Source organism: Lupinus angustifolius, unplaced genomic scaffold, assembly GCF_001865875.1.
Source record: "Lupinus angustifolius cultivar Tanjil unplaced genomic scaffold, LupAngTanjil_v1.0 Scaffold_505, whole genome shotgun sequence".
Lineage (NCBI taxonomy): Eukaryota > Viridiplantae > Streptophyta > Magnoliopsida > Fabales > Fabaceae > Lupinus > Lupinus angustifolius.
The window spans coordinates 8949-30144 of NW_017727870.1; the positions used below are offsets into that span (position 1 = coordinate 8949).

The 21196-nt window shown below is 33.4% G+C and overlaps 1 long non-coding RNA gene across 1 annotated transcript in view; it reads right to left on the bottom strand.

The window, feature by feature from the left end:
* Positions 1-11508, bottom strand: part of LOC109341574 — a 15701-nt gene extending 4193 nt beyond the window's left edge. Inside the window, exon 1 of the long non-coding RNA XR_002106968.1 lies at positions 11496-11508. This is a non-coding gene — a long non-coding RNA (uncharacterized LOC109341574). The remainder of the gene's footprint in view (positions 1-11495) is intronic.
* Positions 11509-21196: the final 9688 nt, after the last annotated feature.

The following is a 21196-nucleotide window of genomic DNA, read 5'->3' on the forward strand; positions in this document are numbered from 1 at the left end:
ACACAAGTCTCATATAAAATGACAATGTATTAGTTGAAAACAGTTTTTACATAATGCAAAATCTTCACAAAAACATCAATGAATGCATGAACATGTGAGATGAAATGATGAGAAATTAAACATGAAATGTCTCTCAATCCTAAAGCATAGAATTCTCTCTTTTCTAATCTCACAAATGCAATGTCATATAGATGCAACAATTAACATGAAATATGCTCTAACTCTCTAAAAAATGTAACATGCAAGTTATGGCTTAAGTTCTGAAAATGCAGTTTATAAAGAATCACTTCAGCAGCCCAGTTAATCGATTAAGACCTTGGTTAATCGATTAACGTGTTTCAAAAACGTAACTGATTCTGTTTTTCCAAGTTTTCTGTTTCAACAGCTTTTCAAAAACTTATGTTAATCGATTAAATCATGCCTTAATCGATTAACTGCATATTTCCAAGTGTATTTTCAAATTGCAAAACTCAAATACGTTATGCACTTAATTTATACATGGTCAACACTAAGTTTATGCCTAGGATGCACATATTACATTTATTTATGTGATGCATGAACATATTATAAATGACATATCTCAAAACTAAATTTTTTTAAAGTTTTATGCATATGAGACATGTGTTGAGTTTACCTAAGCCTTAGACTCAACCTAAACTAATCACTAGTCTAAGTCTAATACCAATCTTGAGACTTAAGCACGTTGATTTGTTGATGATCTTCAAGCTCTTATAAACACAAGTTGTCCTCATCAAAACCAAAACATATAGTGAGAAAGCTTTCCAAAGTGCTCCTCTTGACATGCGCACTTTCATCCTCATCCAAATCGGAGTCAGAATCGTCATCCTCTTTCTCTTCTTCATCTTGTGAAGTGGTTGCCTTATGAGACATACCTTTCTTTTTCCTATTTGAATCCTCATTCATCGTCAAGCGTCCTAACTCTATCTTGTGTTCTTAGAGTTTGCCAAATAAGATAGCTAAAGGCATGGAATCCAAATCTTTTGACTCCGTTATTGCGGTTACTTTCGATTGTAATTTCATGTTAAGACAACGCAAAACTTTGTTAGTTAATTATCCTTTAGCAAACGATTTATCAAGGGAAACTAAATGGTTAACAATGTGAGTAAATCGCTTTTGCATTTCACTAATAGATTCATTTGATAACATGCAAAATAACTCATACTCATGTGTTAACTTATTTAGCCTAGAGCGCTTAACTTCGCTCGTGCCTTCATGGGTCACTTGTAAAGTGTCGCACATTTCTTTAGCATTTTGGCACTATGAAACCCTAAATAACTCATCATATGATAGGGCCGATGCGATAATGTTTTTAAGTGGAAGGTTATGCTGAAATTTTCTACGCTCATCATCAGTCCAAAGACTTTTCGGTTTTTCTTTAGGTTCATCGTCCACCAAGTGAAGTGAAATGAAAGGACCATTGACCATGGATTCTCAAATGTTCGTGTCAATCGCCTCAATGAAGATCTTCATATGCACTTTCAGTAGCCATACCCCTCGCCACTAAATATCGGAGGGTGATTGATCGATGCGCCATCACCGTAAAAAAGGTTTTTTGAACCCATAGTATTATCCTGTAAGATCGAACGAATACGCGATGAAGCTAGCACTTTTGTACTAGCTCTGATACTACTAGTTGGGTATCAACATATAAGAATACACCTAGAAAGGGGGATGGAATAGGTGTCGTGAATCACTTACTCCGCTTTTCCTATATTTTGTGAAAAACAAAAGCATATTGCACTTAATCGATTAAGCTTGGTTTTAATCGATTAACCAATGTTAGACATAATCTATTATGCTTGTGGATAATCGATTATCATGATTCTTGCAAATCTTGATTTTAGGGTTTCTTGCAATGCAAGTCACCGATTACCAATCCTTATACACTTAATTGATTACAGAGGTTACAAAATGATGTTAATACATATTATAACATGTAACACAGAATCAATGAAATAACAAGAATATAAAGCACAAAATAAATGAGGTTAGGGTTAGAAAATTGTGCACAAGGAAATTTTTATCCTGGTTTGTTTGTGGTCCACTACAAACTACATCCAGGCCGCCCTTTCTTATCTTAGGATATTTTTCATCTTCACTATTGAAAAATGTTTGATACACACAAACTTCCAATAAACAACAAAACTCAGATACTACTTTCTTGGACTCTTCAAGCTTGACAACCTCGGTTTGACTTCTCTATCTCGCTTACTAAGATCACCTATCTTTTAACGATTAGGACCCAACTAGGTATCGCTAACACGAATACCTCCTAGTCTTTATGAAGAATAACAAGATCTCTTCTTGACGTGATGTTATTCACCAAGAGATTATTTTCCTTGTTTGATACAGATTTTGAGTTTTCTTGAGTATTGAGTACTCAGATATAATAATGTAAACTCAACTGTAAAAACACTATGTAAAATACTCACAAGAACCTATTCTATATGAGAAAATTATGCAAAGGTTTTCACATAAAAGATTTCACAATTTCCAGAAAACATATTTTTCTCACTTTCACTTCAAAACAAATCAAAAAGCACAAGCATGAATGCAATACATGAAAAGCTCTAGAAAACATGCCCTTATTCTCTAAAATTTTCTCTGCAATCTATATGAAAGTGTATATTCAAAGATTTTCTAGTTATGCAAGACTATACAAAATTATGAACGATATGATGTTATGCCACATAGGCCAGAATTCTAGCATTTATACCAAACACACTAATACTGCTATTAATTGATTATTCATCCACTAAATCGATTAATGGGATGTTAAAATTAGTTTTGTTACGTCTTAATCAATTATACACTGTCTTAATTGATTAACACACCATCAACATCAGATTGGTTAAGTACTGTAATTCTTGATAATCGATTGTTCATAATACATAATACATAATCGATTATGCTGTATGAAAAATAGTTTCTTGATGTATGGTAAACGACCTATATGATATGTGAACATGCAATACATAGTTTTTAAAATATTGTACCTTTAATGCATAAGACTATGTATGTAGATGCATGAGCCTACTTATCATATGATATCTAAATGTCATGTCTCAATTTAATCTTGTTTATATTAAAGCTCTTGTGAGACTCCACCTAGGTTTACCTAACCTAGACTCAATCTAAGACAATCATCTTAAGACTTCTAACAAAGGTAAAACTTACAACACCCTAAGTCTATAGATGTAACATTTGCGTCTTCGGCTCGTTGTTTGTTGTACGATCTTCAAGTTTACTTGTATGTCTATTGTCTTCATCAAAACTTAGGTTACCATCAAATATGCAAGTCTTTACTTTTTGCAATTTCAAAAAGATCAAAGATCATTATACTAGTTCACTAGTATAAGCTATTCAAAATGAGAAAAAATTAGACTATAGACCAAATGTTTGTAGTATCTCAAAGTATCATAAATAGATTCATGTCACATGACAAGGCCTATGTAAATAGAGAGCATGTCAGGAAATTTCTTAGATGTCTCTCAAAGAAGTAAAGACCCAAGGTCACAACTATTCACTATGCTAAGGGCCTTAATGTGCTAACATTGGAGGAGCTTCTAGGATCGCTCAAGATTCATGAACTTCAATTGAATGATGAAGAAATATCCAAAAAAAAAAAAAAGAAAATCAATTGCTTTGAAGGGTAAAAAAGCTCATTCCTGAAGATCTTTTAATGCTGAGGAAACGTTTAAAGAAGTTGAGGCTTGACATAGTAAAGAAGAATGTGAGCAAGATGAACTTGCTATATGTCCCAAAAAATAAAACACACGTGGAAGAAAAAAGTTTGTTCAGAAGAAAGGATCTAAACAAGAAGATTGGCAAGGAGGAAACATAATCAAAGGAGAAAGTTGCTCTTGCATGCTTTGAATGTAACAAATCAGATCCCTTCAATGTAGATTGTACATAGCTGATGGACAAATAGAAGAAAAGTTTCAAGAAGAAACTTGGATTAATGGCCCCGTGGGAGCAGTGGCGGATCTTGACCATAATTTTAGAGGGGGCAGTATTATGATTTATACATAAATAACATATGAAATTATTAGAATATATATATATTTTTAATGTAAAAATGAGTTATTCTTTCATGTTTAAATTCCCAAGAAATATGATAAAAATATAACATAACAAATCTATGAAGAAATTCCAAATATTCCTAAGCACAAATAAGTTTATTATCTCTTATAAACATTATATGTATTTTAAACTCAGAAGAATCGAGCATAAAGTTAGTTTTTCAATCCTTTCAAATAGAGAATCAAAATAATGTATGCTTGAGATTGATACAAATATTTTTTTAAGAGAAAAATATATAAAGATAGAAATAACGAAATTAAGAATATCATACATAGCAATGGAATAACCCAACTAAAATTAATTAATAAAAAAATAGTTCACTAACAAAGAATAACGACGTCCATGATTAAAATTTGATGCAAGAAACAAACAAATCATAAGTAATCATGTCATGACTTCATAGGCATATGATAATGTGCCATGAAAAAAGCAATTGAAGAAAACTGATTTATAAAGAGCAAATATGACATTTTTAAGGTGAAAAAATGAATGAGTTTGAGTTGAAGAGTTATCTAAAGCAATATTAGGGGAGGGGAATATGTCATGTGATACTAAATAAAGTGAAACTTCATAAAGGGTGAGAGTTTTGAAGAGAATATTGAATTTTTTCTTGTCCAATAAGTTATGTAGAAGTATTATTCTTTGAGAGAAGAATATATGCACCAACAATGTATGAATTTTATACTTTTTCAGTTCATCACCTACCATTCATATTCAATCTTTATTAACTCCTTAAAAAAAATAATCTAAATGAACGATGAATGATGTAGTAAATGTGTATAAATTTTTACATTAATAATACATAAATATTACACTTTTATCCTTTAAGTTTTGTTGTTAAATTTTAAAATATACCAAAAATAATACTCTATAATATATTTTTAAAATATTTGAGAGGGGGCAACTGCCCCCACCTGTCCTAGAGAAGATCCTCCCCTGCGTGGGAGGACATGGTTCTATAATCATCTGATGAAGAGACGAACATGACTCATGGCTGAAGCAAAATCTGATTGTGGTGAATCAGATGAACAGTTACAAATTTCTAACCTTATATTGAAAATGATTTTGAAGAGCTCTTGCATAATTCATCTATCTTATCTTATGAGTATAAAAATATTAATAATAATTCTTAAATGTGTCTAAAGATCATGAGATCATATGCTTATGAATCAAAAAGATAACTAGAATGACACACTCGTCCAAGAGAATGGCAGTCTCACTAACAAGATAAGTGCCAAGCCTAAGGACTTTTATGAATCTGAAAAGGTAAAAACAAGATTTAAAGTATTTGAAGAATACTTTTTCCAAGTTTGTGGAAAGTTCCGAGAAGTTGGACTTGCTTCTAAGATACTATAAATCGCAAGCTCATAAATGAGGTTTAGATACAAACATAACAAAGACATCAAAGCTCATCATAAGGCTAAATCACATGCAAAGGCTCCTAAGAGTACGCATTGTCCTATGGTCGAGGCTAGCCTGTCCAACACTTATTGCAAAGTCTGTGGAGAGTATGGACAATCATCCAACAAGTATAGGTATGCGAACAAAGGTCATGTTTAAGTCTTCAAAGAATGGCGATTGTGTCACCTTCACAAGTGAACATAAATGATATATCATTAGAATTACTAAAACTCCCTTTCCATCCATAGATTGTTAGAATCTCAGCAAGAAAATCAGGAAGAAGAAAGAGTATGTATATTGATTGATTATCAACAATAAGAACTTCCTTCTTATAGAAAGTTTACAATAACAGAAAAAACAGAATTTCAAACTTCCAAACTAAAATAGTAAGTTTCAACCAATCTTGAACAAACATCTCTTAATGCAACTAACTACCATTTGATACATTTGGATTACATTTTTACTTCTAACATTCTCCCCTAAGCCAAATGTATGCTAGATAGAACTCCTATCTTCTTCCTTAGATCATCAAATCTATCACCCTTCAAAGCCTTAGTAAAAATATCTGACGACTGCAATTCTGTTCTACAGTAGCCTACTTCAATCCTTCCTCTGCTCACCAAGTCTCTAAGGTAGTGAAACCTTACATCTATGTGCTTGCTTCTGCCATGGCTCACTGGATTTTTGGCTAAGCTAATAGCAGAAATGTTATCAATCCTTAGTTGCATTGGAGTCTTAACATCAACCTTCATTTCCCTAATCATTTCTTCAAGCCATACTACCTGACATGCGGCATAACTCCCTAAGATGTATTCTGCTTCACAACTAGACAATGCAATGACTGGTTTTTTTTAGAACACCAAGAAATTGGAGTATCATTCAACAAAAACAAGTATCCTGATGTGCTTTTTCTTTCCACCAAGTCACCACAGTAATCTGAGTCTGCAAATCCAACCATTTTCAATCCTGTTTTGTGCCTCTTAACTGGAAACAATACACCATAATCACTTGTTCCTTGCACATATATTAGCAATCTTTTAACTACTGACATATGAGATTTCTTAGGATTACACATGAATATGCTTACTAATCCAACACCATAGGACAAATCTGGCCTGCTATTGTATAGAAACCTCAGGGATCCTACCATCTGTTTGTATAGAGTCTCATTCACTGCCTCACCTTCTTCATCTTTTGTAAGTTTTAGCTGAGTTTCAACTGGATTCATTGATGGATTACATGAGCTCATGTTGAACCTCTGCAATAAATCTTTGGCATATTTTTTCTAATGCATTAGAATTCCAGCAGAGGTGGATGTGAATTATAAGCCAAGGAAATAGCTTAGCTTTCCCATATTTGTCATTTCGAATTCAGCTTTCATAACTTTCTTGAACTCTTCAATTTCCTTTGGATTGGAACTTGTAATGAGTAGATCATCAACATATAGGCATATTATCATCAAGTCACCATTTCTACTCTCTTCGACATATACACCATGATCTACTATGCATTTGCTGAACTTTGGTTTAAAAAGGAATGAGTCAATCCTTTTATTCCAAGCCCTTGGAGCTTACTTCAATCCATGTAATGCCTTTCTTAACTTGTAGACATGATGCTCTTTCCCTTTCACTATGAATCCAGGAGGTTTCTGAACATACACTTCTTCCAAGGGACCATGAAGAAAGGCTGATTTTACATCAAGCTGGAATAATTCCCAGTTTCTTGCACAAGCAACACCTACTACCAATCTTATTGTCTCAATTCTGGCAACTGGAGCAAATACTTTTGTGTAGTTCAAGCCTTCTCTTTGCAAAAATCCCTTAGCAACTAATCTTGCTTTATATTTGGATATGGATCCATCAGGGTTGAGCTTTTGCTTGAACACCCACTTCACTCCAATCTGGTGCTTATCCTCTGGCAGTTCAACTAGGTTCCATGTCTTGTTCTTCTCAATGGACATGAGTTCTTCAACCATTGCTTCCTTCCAAACAGAGTTTTGTAGTGCATCAGTTTCATTGATTGGCTCTACCTCAGCCATAAGTGCCATGAGTGTTAAGTATACTAAGTCAACTTCATCATTGAATTCACTGTCTTGATTAATCTCATAATCAGTGAATCTTGTGGGCATTGATCTCATTCTTTGTGATATTTGAGTAGTAGGGATACTGCTAATTCTTTGATTCTCTTCTACAGATGCAGTGTCTTCATTAGCCAGATCAGGCAAGATTCTCCTAAAGCTTTGTTGTGTTGTTGTCCCAATTCCACTTTTCATGCTCTAATATAACAACATCTCTGCTAATGTGCATTCTATCTTTGACAGGGTCATAGAGTTTGTAAGCTCCAATAGGATGACATCCAATGAACACCATTGCCTCACTCTTGTCTTGGAGTTTGGTTCTCCTTTGGTCATGAACATGCTTGAATGCATATGAGCCAAAGACTTTGAGGTGACTCACCATTGGTTTCTGACCTGTCCAGATTTCCATTGGAACTTTCCCTTCAAGCCTTTTTGTTGGACATCTATTTAAGATGTATGTTGAGGTTGTAACTGCTTCACCCCAAAATCTTTGTGGCATGCCTTTCTCTTTGATCAAGCTTCTAGCCATCTCCATGATTGTTCTATTTCTTCTTTCTACTAACCCATTATGCTGAGGTGTGTATGGAGCAGTGACCTCATGTTTGATGCCATGCTTTTGACAATAAGTTGTGAAAACATTTGATGTGAATTCACCTCCACCATCTGTTCTGAGGATTTTCAACATCTTTCATGTTTCCCTTTCAACTATTGCCTTGAATTCTAGGAACATTTGATAGGCTTGACTCTTTTGTTTCAGCACATATAGCCAAATCATCCTACTGAATTCATCAACAAAGATAATGAAGTACCTGTTTCCAGCAAGTGATGGTTCTTCGAATGGGCCACAAATATTTGAATGCACCACTCCTAAGATCCCTTTAGCCCTCATCCTCGGGTGAGATTTAAAAGGTCTTCAAGATTGCTTCCCATCCAAGCAAACCTCACACATTTTCTTAGGCAATGTAGTTATAGGAATTCCATGCACTATGTTAGCTAGACCAAGTTGGTGTAAATTTTTGAAGTTCAAGTGTCCATACCTGCAATGCCAGAGCCAACTTTCATCAATGGATTTCATGATAGCAAGGCATTGAACTTCAGCAACAGTGATGTTTACTTGGAATGTCCTGTTCTTAGTCAATTTGCTTCTCAGGATGAGTTTCTTCTCAGCATCATACAACTCACACTGACCATTCTTCATTATTATTGTGATGCCTTTTTGCACCAACTGACCAATGCTCAATAGATTGCATTTCAGTCATGGAATGAACAGAACATCAGAGATCAATGCCTTTGATCCATTCTTCCTCATAATCACAATATCTCCTGTTCCTTCCACCTTGAGAGTGCTATCATCTACAAACTTCACACTGCTTTGCTTGCTAGGTTCAAAATCTGCAAGCCATTCCTTGTGGCTAGTCATGTGATTTGAGCACCCTGAGTCAAGATACCAAGACTCATGGCTATGCTCTGTAGAGTTTGTGACCATAAGTGTTAGCTGTTCTTCTTCAAATTCTCCTTGAACTGTGTAGGCTTCTTTCTCATCATTATTCTTTTTGGCTTTTTCACTGAAGCACTCATAAGATTAGTGACAATTTTTGTGGCAGTTGAAACACTCAACATTTCTTTTGTCATACTTCTTTTGTTTCCAATTCTTTCTTGGTCTTCTTCTTATGTCTGAAGATTCAGACCAATTTAGATCTCCTCTGCTCTTCTTTCCTTTCCACTTTCTTGTTTTATGACTATCTTCATCTATGAAACTTGTTGCCTTCAAGGCTTGTTCAGGATTCTTGGTTGGATTCCTTTCAAGCAGTCTCATTTCATGTGCTTCTAAGGAACTTTGAAGCTCCTCAATCTTCATTTCCGAGACATGTTTGGATTCTTCTATGGCTACTACAATGTAGTCAAACTTTTGAGGTAAGGATCTCATGACCTTTTCAATGATCATGAGATTTGTCATCACTTCTCCACAACCTTTCATCTGGTTTGTCATTGTGAGTACTTTTGTAAAGTAGTCACCTATCTTCTCAGTTTTTTCCATTTGAGTTAATTCATATTGCTTTCTAAGGGTTTCAAACTTTACCTTTTTGATCTTGTCTCCACCAGAGTGGCTTCGAACTAAGATATCCCATGCTTCTTTTGCAGTGTTTGCATTGTGGATATTTTCAAAATGTGTATCATCGACACATAGATGCAATAGGAATAATGCTTTTTTATCCTTCTTCTTGGCCTCTTTGAACATGATCCTCTGAATTTTAGTGGCATCAAGACCAGGTACAAGAAGTCCATCTTCAACTGCATCACTTACTTCTTGAAAGTTGAACAATACTTTCATCTGCTTACTCCATCTATCCCAATTCTTCTCCATTAGCATAGGAAAACTCATTGATGGTAGATTTCCTCCATTTCCAACCATTTCTGAACCAAATCTAGCTTCTCTGCTCCTCACTTCTTATGCCCAGCCTTCACTCCTCTTGCAACAGCACCAATCCGAATTCACACACAGTGAATTTCTTGAGTTGCACTCTACACGCAATAACAGGTTTGAGGTAGTGAATTTTTTAGGTGTGATTCTCAGGTCCTTAGGTAGGGAACGTGCTCTGGATACCACTTGTTAGAATCTCAGCAAGAAAATCAGGAAGAAGAAAGAGTATGTATATTGATTGATTATCAACAAGAAGAACTTCCTTCTTATAGAAAGTTTACAATAACAGAAAAAACAGAATTTCAAACTTCCAAACTAAAATAGTAAGTTTCAACCAATCTTGAACAAACATCTCTTAATGCAACAAACTACCATTTGATACATTTGGATTACATTTTTACTTCTAACATAGATAAAGTGTTATATATTAAATGACTAAAACATAATCCATTAAGCATAAGTCCATCGTGTGATAGTGAATTCCCTATTATCTTTGATGACGATAAGTGTAATGTCATCAACTCTGATGGATCATGTTTGTTCAGTTTTAAGATGAAAAATAATATGTACAAAATTGATTTAGATGACCTCTCTAATCAAAGTGTATCATGTATAGTGACCATTAAAGATGAGCAATGAATTTGGCATAAGATAGTTCGTCATACAAGTTTGAGATTAATCTCAAAGCTAAATAAGCATAAAGTCGTGATAGGATTACCAAATCTTATGTTCAGATCTAACTCTTTATGTGATGTATGTCAAAGAAGAAAATGAGTCAAATAAACTTTTGAATACAAGAATTTTGTTAGTAACTCAAGACTGGCGGAGTTGCTACATATTGATCTTTTTGGTCTAACAACAACTACGCATGTCAGTGGAAAGAAATATGTTCTATTCATTGTAGATTGCAACACTAGATGGACAAGAGTTATGTTCCTAGCTCATAAGGATGAGTTTTCAAGGTCTTTTGTGTATTATTCAAACATGGACAAAGTGAAAAAAAAGGGTTGTGCATCACTACAATCAGGAGTGACTATGGTGGAAAGTTCAAAATGAGCTATATATGAAATCCTGTGAGGAAAATGGACTAGTCCACAACTTCTCAATCCGAAAAGCGTCACAACAAAATGGTATGGTTGAGAAGAATAAAAAATCTCTTCAAGAGATGGCTATAACATTTTTCAATGATAGCTTTGTTTCTAAGAACTAATGGGTTGAAATTGAAAACATACTTTCTACCTATTTTGAAGCAAATTCCTTTTGAATGGTGGAAGATCACAAACTCTACATATCATAATTTCAATTAATAATATTTGATGCTAAAGTTGACAATGGAATCTAGTATGATATTATGAAACTTATAAATGATTTAGATTTTATAGTTCTAGACCCTTGGTTGTGAAAGAGTCAATCCATGTGAAGTTTGACGATAAAACCAATAAGAAATTTTCAGAGTTAGATGAATCTTTTGCATATCCTAATATCAAAAACTCGGAAGAGCTAATCTTAAAAAAGCTGCTATAGACATTACGCGAGAGTTGCCATTCAACAATGCTTATTTTATATGTATAACAATGCTTTCATGCACTTTCTGTTTGATTGCAATAGTAAATTGTCATCATGAATAGCGTTTCTCAAATGTTGTTGTATTGATTACATACCATAGCGTATGACATGAAAAGCGTTGTCATATAGTGCACAAATACAACAGCGCATCATCCACAAAGCGTTGTCATATAGGTCTTACATAAACAACACATTTTATAGGTCTTATTAACAATGCTTATTGTTGCGCTGTTGTAGTTCATATATATAACAGCGCATTAATAGAAAAGCGATGTTATATTATTCATAAATATTCTCAAACAACACCTTAATACAACAACACATCACACACATAGTGTTGTTGTATTAAGAATGTACAATAGCGTTGTCTATAAAAAACGATGTTGTATTTATCCTTTACAACATCGTATGTCAGGACTTCTCCTAGAATTCGCTTTTAATTTGTATAAATTAATACATGCATAGACATTTATTAGCAGAACATACATTCTCAACAACACAGACATTTATACATTCTGAACAACACAAACACATAATACAAGCCAGAAGTTTGTTTTATTAACATCAATACAATGCAAACTACAATCAATGAATATCATGCAAATTATGTTTTGACAGAGTACATAATTACAAATAAAAAAATGACACAAATTACAAAGAAACAAAATTATACAAATTACAAACAATCAAGATTTAACTATAATTATACAAAGACTACTTGCATCTACTTTTTCCTTTTCTTTGATTGTTTTTAGCTTGTAAGGTCATCCTTGTTTAGAGGAACATATTGATTTATCCAAAGCCCTTCATCGTGATCATCTATTGTATATAAATCATCATCCATTGTTGGTTCGCTCTCACGCGACTTATATGTCCCAAACAAGGATCATCTTCATCAATATCATCATATTCTTGATCATCAATATTATTGACGATTATTTTGTTAGTTAAAAGAACAATGGACCATTTCATATCAGCTGGGTCACTAACATAGAATACTTGTTGAGCTTGTGATGCTAGAATAAATGGCTCATCTTTATTTCCTGGCTTATTAAGATCCACCTGCATGAACCCTAACTCATCAACTCGGAAGCCATTGTTGTTATTGACCCACAAACAATCAAAAATCGACATCCGAAACATTGTGTAATCCAATTCCCATATTCATTCTATCACTCTAAAGTATGACATGTTCGCATATATTGGGTTTCTATCTTTTGCGCTTGACATGTGTAAAGTTCGAACAATAAGAGTCACACCACTATTTTGCATTTTACTTTGATTATCTTGTCTTTTCATATAAAATATGAATCTATTAATTAGGTAACCAATGTAGGATAAGACATGAATACTGTGACCATTGGCTAAACATTTCAATCTTTCGAAAACTGAATGTGCATTTATATTCAACTCCTCATCAACGTGATTTTTTAGTCACTTTATAAAACAACGATTATGCTCTTTGGAAATCCAATTTTCATTCTAAGTTGGGTAAGACTTCCTTAGAATCTCCTTGTGTATTTCAACATATGGCTCAACCTCGTCGACATTATGTAACATATATAAGTGTGATTGCTCCAATTCAGTTCTTGTTATAGTCAATATTTCATTCTCATTAATACCTTCACGAAATTCTTTTTGCATATCAAGGCTTTGGAATGCCCATGAAATCACCATCGTGTAAGGTATCCGGTACAAAAATCAAGAGCTTCTTCAACAACATATCGTTCGACAATATAACCCTCTGGTCTTGATCGTTTCTTCACATACCCTTTTAATGTCTTCATATAACGCTCAAAGGGGTACATCCATCTCATGTAGGATGGGCCACGTTGTTGTGTCTCTCGAACAAGTTGAATGCTTAGATGAACCATTATGTCAAAAAAAGAAGGTGGGAAATACATTTCAAGCTCATACAAAGTCAAAATAATTTATCTTTGCAATGTAGGTAATTTATCAGGGTCAATCACTTTTAACTTAAGAAATGCTTCATAAGTACATGACAATCATGAGACTTAAGACCTTTTAACTTGAGATCTTTCATTGATACGAGGTTCTGAATGTTGGAAGAGTACCCCTCTGGAACTTTAAAACCATGAAGAAATTTACAAAATTTCATTTTTCTCCTTCCTCGACAAAGTATAAGCTGCTGGAGGTAGTTCACTTCATTAGCGACCCCAATTCCATTCTTATTCTCATACTAACCAAGTCCAACCATGCATTCAAGCCATCTTTGATCTTACCAAGGACATTGAGTAAGGTACCAAGGAGACTTTCAAACACATTTTTTTCAATATGCATAACATCGAGGAAATGTCTTACATGTAATGAATTCCAACATGGAAATTCAAATAAGATTGACCTTTTCTTCCACCCATTTGTGACAATTTCTTTTGCAAAAGGTTTACAAAATTTAGTATTCAAACCCTTTAGCTTTTGAAATAATTGGTCATCTGTCAACGACAAAGGAGCACGACCTTCTTTATTGTTTCCATCAAATGCTTTTCTCCATAATCGATAGTGATGATCTGAATGCAAAAATCTACGATGGCCAAGGAAGACATTCTTCTTATAGTGTTCCAACCTCATTGAATGAGTATTGTCTTCACATACAAGACATGCAAAATGTCCTATTGTACCATAGGCAGAGAAATCACTGATTGTACCGAGCAACAAAACCCTCAAGTTGAAGCTTTCTTCCCTATACACATCATATATATTTATGCACGTCTCCCACATTTGCTTCAAGTCTTCAATTAATGGAGGCAAATATATGTCTATGTCATTTCCTAGTTGTCTAGGTCCAGAAATTAACATAGATAAGATCACATATTTGTGCTTCATGCATAGAGAATGAGGTAGGTTGTATATCACCAACATCACTGGTCATGTACTATGGGAACAACTTTGAACATTATGTGGGTTAATTCCATCTGTTGACAATGCAAGGTGTAGATTTCTTGATTCTTGACCAAAACTAAGATAGTCGTGATCAATTTTTCTCCATTGAGGAGAATCTGCAGGATGTCGAAGCTTGCCATCTTTAATCATTTCTTCATCATGCCATGTCAACTTCTTTTCATCTTTGGCATCGTTAAACATACGCTTGAATCTTGCTTTGTGGGAAAATACCATACAACCTTTTTGGGAATTGAGTCTTCCTTCTTATATCGTGATGCATTACATTTAGGACAAAACTTTAATGAATCATCCTCATTAAAAAATAAGATGCAATCATTTTCACAAGTATGTATCCTAGTGTAGTCCATGCCTATGGAGCGTAACATTTGTTTTGCACCATAGGTTCGAGAAGGGAGCACATTATCTTCCAGCAACATATCCTTCAGAAGTGCAAGCAAGTCAGTGAAACTCTTATCAGTTCATCCATTAACGTATTTCAACTTATACAACCTTGACACTGCTGTCAATCTCGTGAATTTAGTACAACCATAATATAATGGTTTCTCAGCATCACTTATCAACCACTGAAACATCTCAGGATAATCCTGAAGATCATATTCGACAATGTTTGTCATTTCCTCGAAACGATTGTCTTCATATGTATTTGTGTAGTTGTCTTTCATATGCATCTCATCATCATAATCCATAACGTCTCTCTTCTCACCATGTCTTGACCAACATGTGTAACTTAGATCAATACCGAGACACACTAAATGAACTTTTAACTCATTTGGAGTAATTCGGTTTGAGTAACAACATCTCAAGCAAGGACATACAATTCTATTAGGGTTTTCAACATTCTCAATTGCAAACCTAACAAATGATTTCACTCTTTCTTCATACTCATTCGCCAATCGATTGGCACTCATTCATTTTCGATCTATTTTCTATTAATATTTTTTATAATGAGCATAAATCCCTAAATCTTGGAGTTAAGCTCACCAAGCTGGGAAAATAGATTATTATGTAATTAAAAATGGGGGAACCCTAACTCATATTGTAATGGTCGGAACTCGGAAACCCCAAATTAATACAAGCTAAATGAGTGAAATCACTTTCACTCATTTATAAGGAAAATATTTATAACTCAATACAAGCTAAATATAATGTAATTTTAAAAAAAACAACTATAAGGAAAACTCACTTTCAATTTGGTGTTTTTGAAGTTAAACGAGTTAAGGATTTTTGAAATCGGTATTGAATGATTTTTGTGTTGAATGAGTGAATGATTTTTGGTGTTGAACGAGTGAATAATAATGAGGTTAAGTGATTTTCAAGGTCGGTTTTGAGAGTAAATGAGTTTCGCTGCAGAGTAAATGAGTGTTGGGATTGCTAAATGTGTGAGAATACGATAACATTTTAATTTTTAGGGTCTGATAGTATCTTCAACAATGCATAATGAAGAAGGCGCTGTCAATGATACCTAATCAACAGCGTCTCCTAAAACTTGCACTGTGGAAAAACGCTGTGGAACATATAATAATTTTTTTACTAATTCATTTTTTTAATGAAATTCAAATTAGTAATTACATTATGACATTCAATTACTGACAATTAATTAAATACATAGATCAATTAATAATGGTAATAAATAACATTTAAACAATTTGAGAAATGAGAACCCATTAATCGACTAAGCATTGTGTTAATTGATTAAGCATTGTGTTAAGCGATTAAGTGCAGAATAAATAGTTTTGTTGCTCATATCGACAATGTTTCTTATCGAATGCGTTGTTGTATAGCTAAAAGAAAATAAATTAGAGATAAGTATTCAACATCGTTTTTTAACAATGTGATGTTGAATCCAACATAATCAATATTGTTCTGTTAAAAAAGCATTGTTGTATATATATAACAACAGTGCATTCATAAAAACACGTTGTTGAAGACCATTATTCCTAATTCTACCGAGTTAAGCACACAACAGAAAATAACCTGAATGCATACATAAATGGAATAGAACAACAAAATGAATGCATACATAATCACAACTATATGAACACAACTGAATTTCAACTGAATTTTAACTGAATTTATATATTGAATATTAATCACACTATAATGTTTACATAAACATTTATTACATACACCAAATCATATACATTATATTGAATATTAATCGAATTCCCTAAGCTACAATATGTGCAAAACTAATCTACTATACCTATGATTTGCCAACAAAACTAAGCACAAACTTTGACCATTATTCTCTAATCTGGTTGACTTGGTCATCTGTATTTGATTTACCAACAAAATTGAATTTATTAGTTGGTCATTGCTGAATGATCTCCTTAATGAATTTCAGCACATAATAGCCGCAATCTACCTCGTTTGTTTTGCAAAGGGTCTACAATTAAAATGAAGTAAACATATAAGTATAACCTTAGTTGAAATATGAATACAGTATACATATAATTGTTAGAGATGATTTATGTCAATACCTCTATATGAGTCCATTTGATTTTGTGCTATGTTAACTTGTTTCTAGGATGATTACAACTTCTGTAAACTCTCACCGTACTAAACAATAGAAAATGTATTTAATTACTAAACAACTAGGAAAGTAAAAGTTTAACTAAAAGTTTAAATGAGTAGTCCACTTAAAAAACAATTCTTTGATAATGGTGTACTTGTTCGGATCACCATGTGCCAATGAGTCAAAGTAGTATATTTCTTCATTGACCGAATTGATGGCAACCAAAAGCAAATATTTTCTAACAAAACATATTTACATGGTTATGAAATGTTAAGCACAACAAACATACTAAAGAAATGAATATAAAAGTCAATTAAAAAATGCTCACTCGATATTAAAAGGTGCAAGAAATAAATCTGCAGCTTCTTTATGAAGAAGGAGAGTATCTGTAATTCGTTCTTTCTGTTCCCCAATATTATTTACTTCACTCCACACAAGAGCGGTAAGGTGTGGGGATATGAACATCACATTTTTCTTATTTACCGAAACAAAATTTTCCTACAAGTACCTAATATATATAACACAAATGTTAGTTAATTATAACACACCGCCATGCAAAAGTGAGAAGTTAAGAAAACATAATTTACCTCATCTATATACATACAGCAGTTGCACCTATCCATTCATATCTATATACATCCTGGACTTCATTGATGCCAACATATTCATTAATCTTATCTCTGAAGACTTCCTTGGGAATTGATATAATTATTATATAATCTCCCAACTTTTGTACATGCTCAAACAGTTGAGTACAATAGTTGGTAGTCTTCTTGGAGCTCACATCCCCAGTAGATGGCTTTGAGCTCACATCTCCAGTAGATGGCATCGAGCTCACATCCCCTGAACATGGCTTAGTCTTTTGGGTGCTACTAGGGGTCGATTGTACATTTTCCTGAAATATTCAATAAAAAACATATCAATTATAGATCAATATATATATATATATAATATGAGTGAGCATAAGGTGAAAAATCATACCTTAGGAGGAATTAAGAAATTACTTGTACAAGGTCTACTGCCAAGCCACAAAAGTGCCAATAGCTCCTCCAATTGTGAAGTTATCCTCATCGAGAGGAATTGGCAACAACACATCATTATCAACTGCAACGTCAATCGAGACCTTCACATGATGGCGTGAGGTACATGAATTATGCAGCATAGCATCGGCCGACTTGTGCACTTTTCCAACACCCACTACTCGGCTAGTTGGGGTATCCAGGAAAAGTTTGCAACAACTGATTCTCTATACGTAAGTTAAAAAATATAATTAGTTAACGACTAAATTAAAATAAGTTAGCTAAATTACTTCAGGAATGAGAATTAGAATCAGAATGTTGTAAGGTGCAGGTGTGAAACTCTCATTGATGGTTGAAGGAATAGTGCCAACAACACTAGCTAGTCGTTGCCACTCAGCTTCCTTTACCTTCATTGATTGCTGCCATCCAATTGATTTTGAACCTAACTCATTTGGACTTTGGTTGCACGCTTTGGATGGGGTACAAATGTTCGTTGGCTAATCACAAATCCTGCACCTCAGATACCGCCAGGGAGATAAGCAGTCCTAGTGTCTTGTCAAGTATTATGCGACTATTCGGCTGTGTCTTCTTTTCTTTTAGGGCAACCTGAAAAATCAAGAAAAAACATAATGTTAATTAATCACATTTTGATAAATAAAGTATGGAAATTAAGTATAATTAAAAATGGGCACTTACAACACGTCTTGCCGCTTCTTTAACTTGCTCATTATTGATGACACAATCCTTGTTCTTACGGGCATCCACCCATAGAACATCAAGTTCAACTCCATGTGAAGTCATAAGTGTATCACTTTTGTTCTCCAACTAACAAAACATAACCAATAATAATGTAACTAGATATATGCATACAAAATTAACCAATAATGTACTTACAAATTAAGAATACTTACAATTTTTTCCTCAATTCCTCTATATCCCGCTTGAGAAGCTCGGTATGGATATAAAGGCTTGGATGCCCTCTTGCGGTTTTTATTACTTAATTTTTGAAAAATCAAATAACATTAATATCAACAATCATATATATGTATATACAAAAGCATATATATAAAAGTCAATACAAAGAATATGATTTTACCATGAAAGACTCGTCTTGTGTGTGTAGGGTGACAAAAGTCTTTCAGTTTCATATTTAGTTGGAGGTTCTAGGTTGACATTGCCATCAGCATCTTTGAGTAATTTTTCGGCATCAGTTCGGAATTGTCGGAGAGCCTTGCCAATCGATTTAAGGATATAATCCTTATACTCCTCACCAACATCAAAAGTTGACTGAAAACACATGTACATTAACTATATTGCATGCAAACACATGCATATATGTACATTGCATGAAAATGTAAGACATATACGTATGTTGCATGAAAACACAAAAACACAAAAATTGAAAAATAAACTTAGTGTTACATCAGTCCATTTGTTGAATGTTAGCTTCACATTCTGTCTAACCACAACCCCAATGTAGCTAACCAATGAGTTGCCTTCCTTCGAGTTTAATGGTTGGCCTTTAGAGTTCCATTGAACTTCTATGTTCATGTCCTTACTTCTTGTCCGAATGACATTCTTCATGGAAGTTATTCCACGCGGAGTTCGTTTTTGAACAACAATTTGCTTGTCTTGTGGAGTTGGTGTAGCCTTGTCACCATTGTGAGAACCATGATCGCCACTTTGGGAAGCCATTGATGAAGTTTTTTGAGGTTTATGAGAGTACGAGTGTTTATAAGAGCATGAGGGTTTGCTGAGAGTATGAGGATTTCTTTTCGATTAAGTTTGAGAGCGTAGAGGGAACTGATTCATGTTTTAGATATTTAAACTGTAGTATCCATTTAACAGCGCATATTAATGATTGTGTTGTTGTATTGACCTCTTCAATAGCGCATATTAATGGTAGTGTTGTTGAATTAACCTCATCAACAACGCTTCTTAAGGGTTGTACTGTTGTTGTGTATTCAACTGTTTAATACTTATTTTCATGAACACATCAACAACGCTTCCTGGACGATGCGCTATTGAATAGAATCTAATTGACAGCGATATCTCAACTATGCGATGTTGAATAGAATCTAATTGACAGCGCTATCTCAACTATGCGCTATTTAATAGAATCTAATTGATAGTGCTATCTCAACTATGCGTTGTTGAATAGAATATATTGATAGCGCCACCTTAATTATGCGATGTTAGATTGAACTCATTTTCCAAATTAACAGTGTATTCATAATTATTCGCTGTTCAATTAACATTTTATATTGCGAGTCAAAATATATACAACATGAATATACGTTAATAATTAACATGGAGTTGTCATTAAGTAGATTACTATATTGTGTTTTTAATATGAAACTGCAAAAATATTAAACATTAAGTTTTTTTAATTTATTTTTTGTGTTTATTAGGTTTTGTTAATTTGTTTATTGTGTTTATTAATATGGAACTGTAAAAATATTAAAGAAAATAACCATTCAAATAAATAAAAAATAATAGAAATTAACATCCAAAATAATTGTTCATTTTTCATTCAAAGAGGCAAAATACATGATAATGAACTAAATGATTTGGTAGATTACAATGAACCGAATGAAGAAAATCAATGAAATAAATAATTTACAATTTAATTATTCATCTCACGTAAATATTTTATAACATTCACTTTCCTTCTGAAATCTGAGCCCTTTTGGAAAATCAAAAGATGTTAAAGACCTCCTTAACAAGATTTTAATGAAGGAGATTAATCAACTGATCAAATGAGAGAAATTAATGAACTAAATATTTTGAAAATTAATTTTTCATCACATGCAAATCTTGTATAAAATTTCTTTCTGAAATCTTGATTTGGTAGATTACAATGAAGGAACTAAATGAACTGAAAGATTTGGTAGATGAATAAACTCAATAATTTATAAATTAAATCTTCATCTAACGCAAATCTTGTATAACAGTCACTTTCCTTCTGAAATCTGGGTCATTTTGCCAAATCAAAAGATGTTAAAGACCTCATTGACATGATTTTGAAACAGAAACACAAGTTTTACACTTTTAACACTTCAAGTTGTTGAGATTTGTTGTCTGCTATCAACATGAACATACTCCTATAGAAACACATACTCTCACTAATGAAATATAACATGAAGTGAACCACAACATTTATATATGAA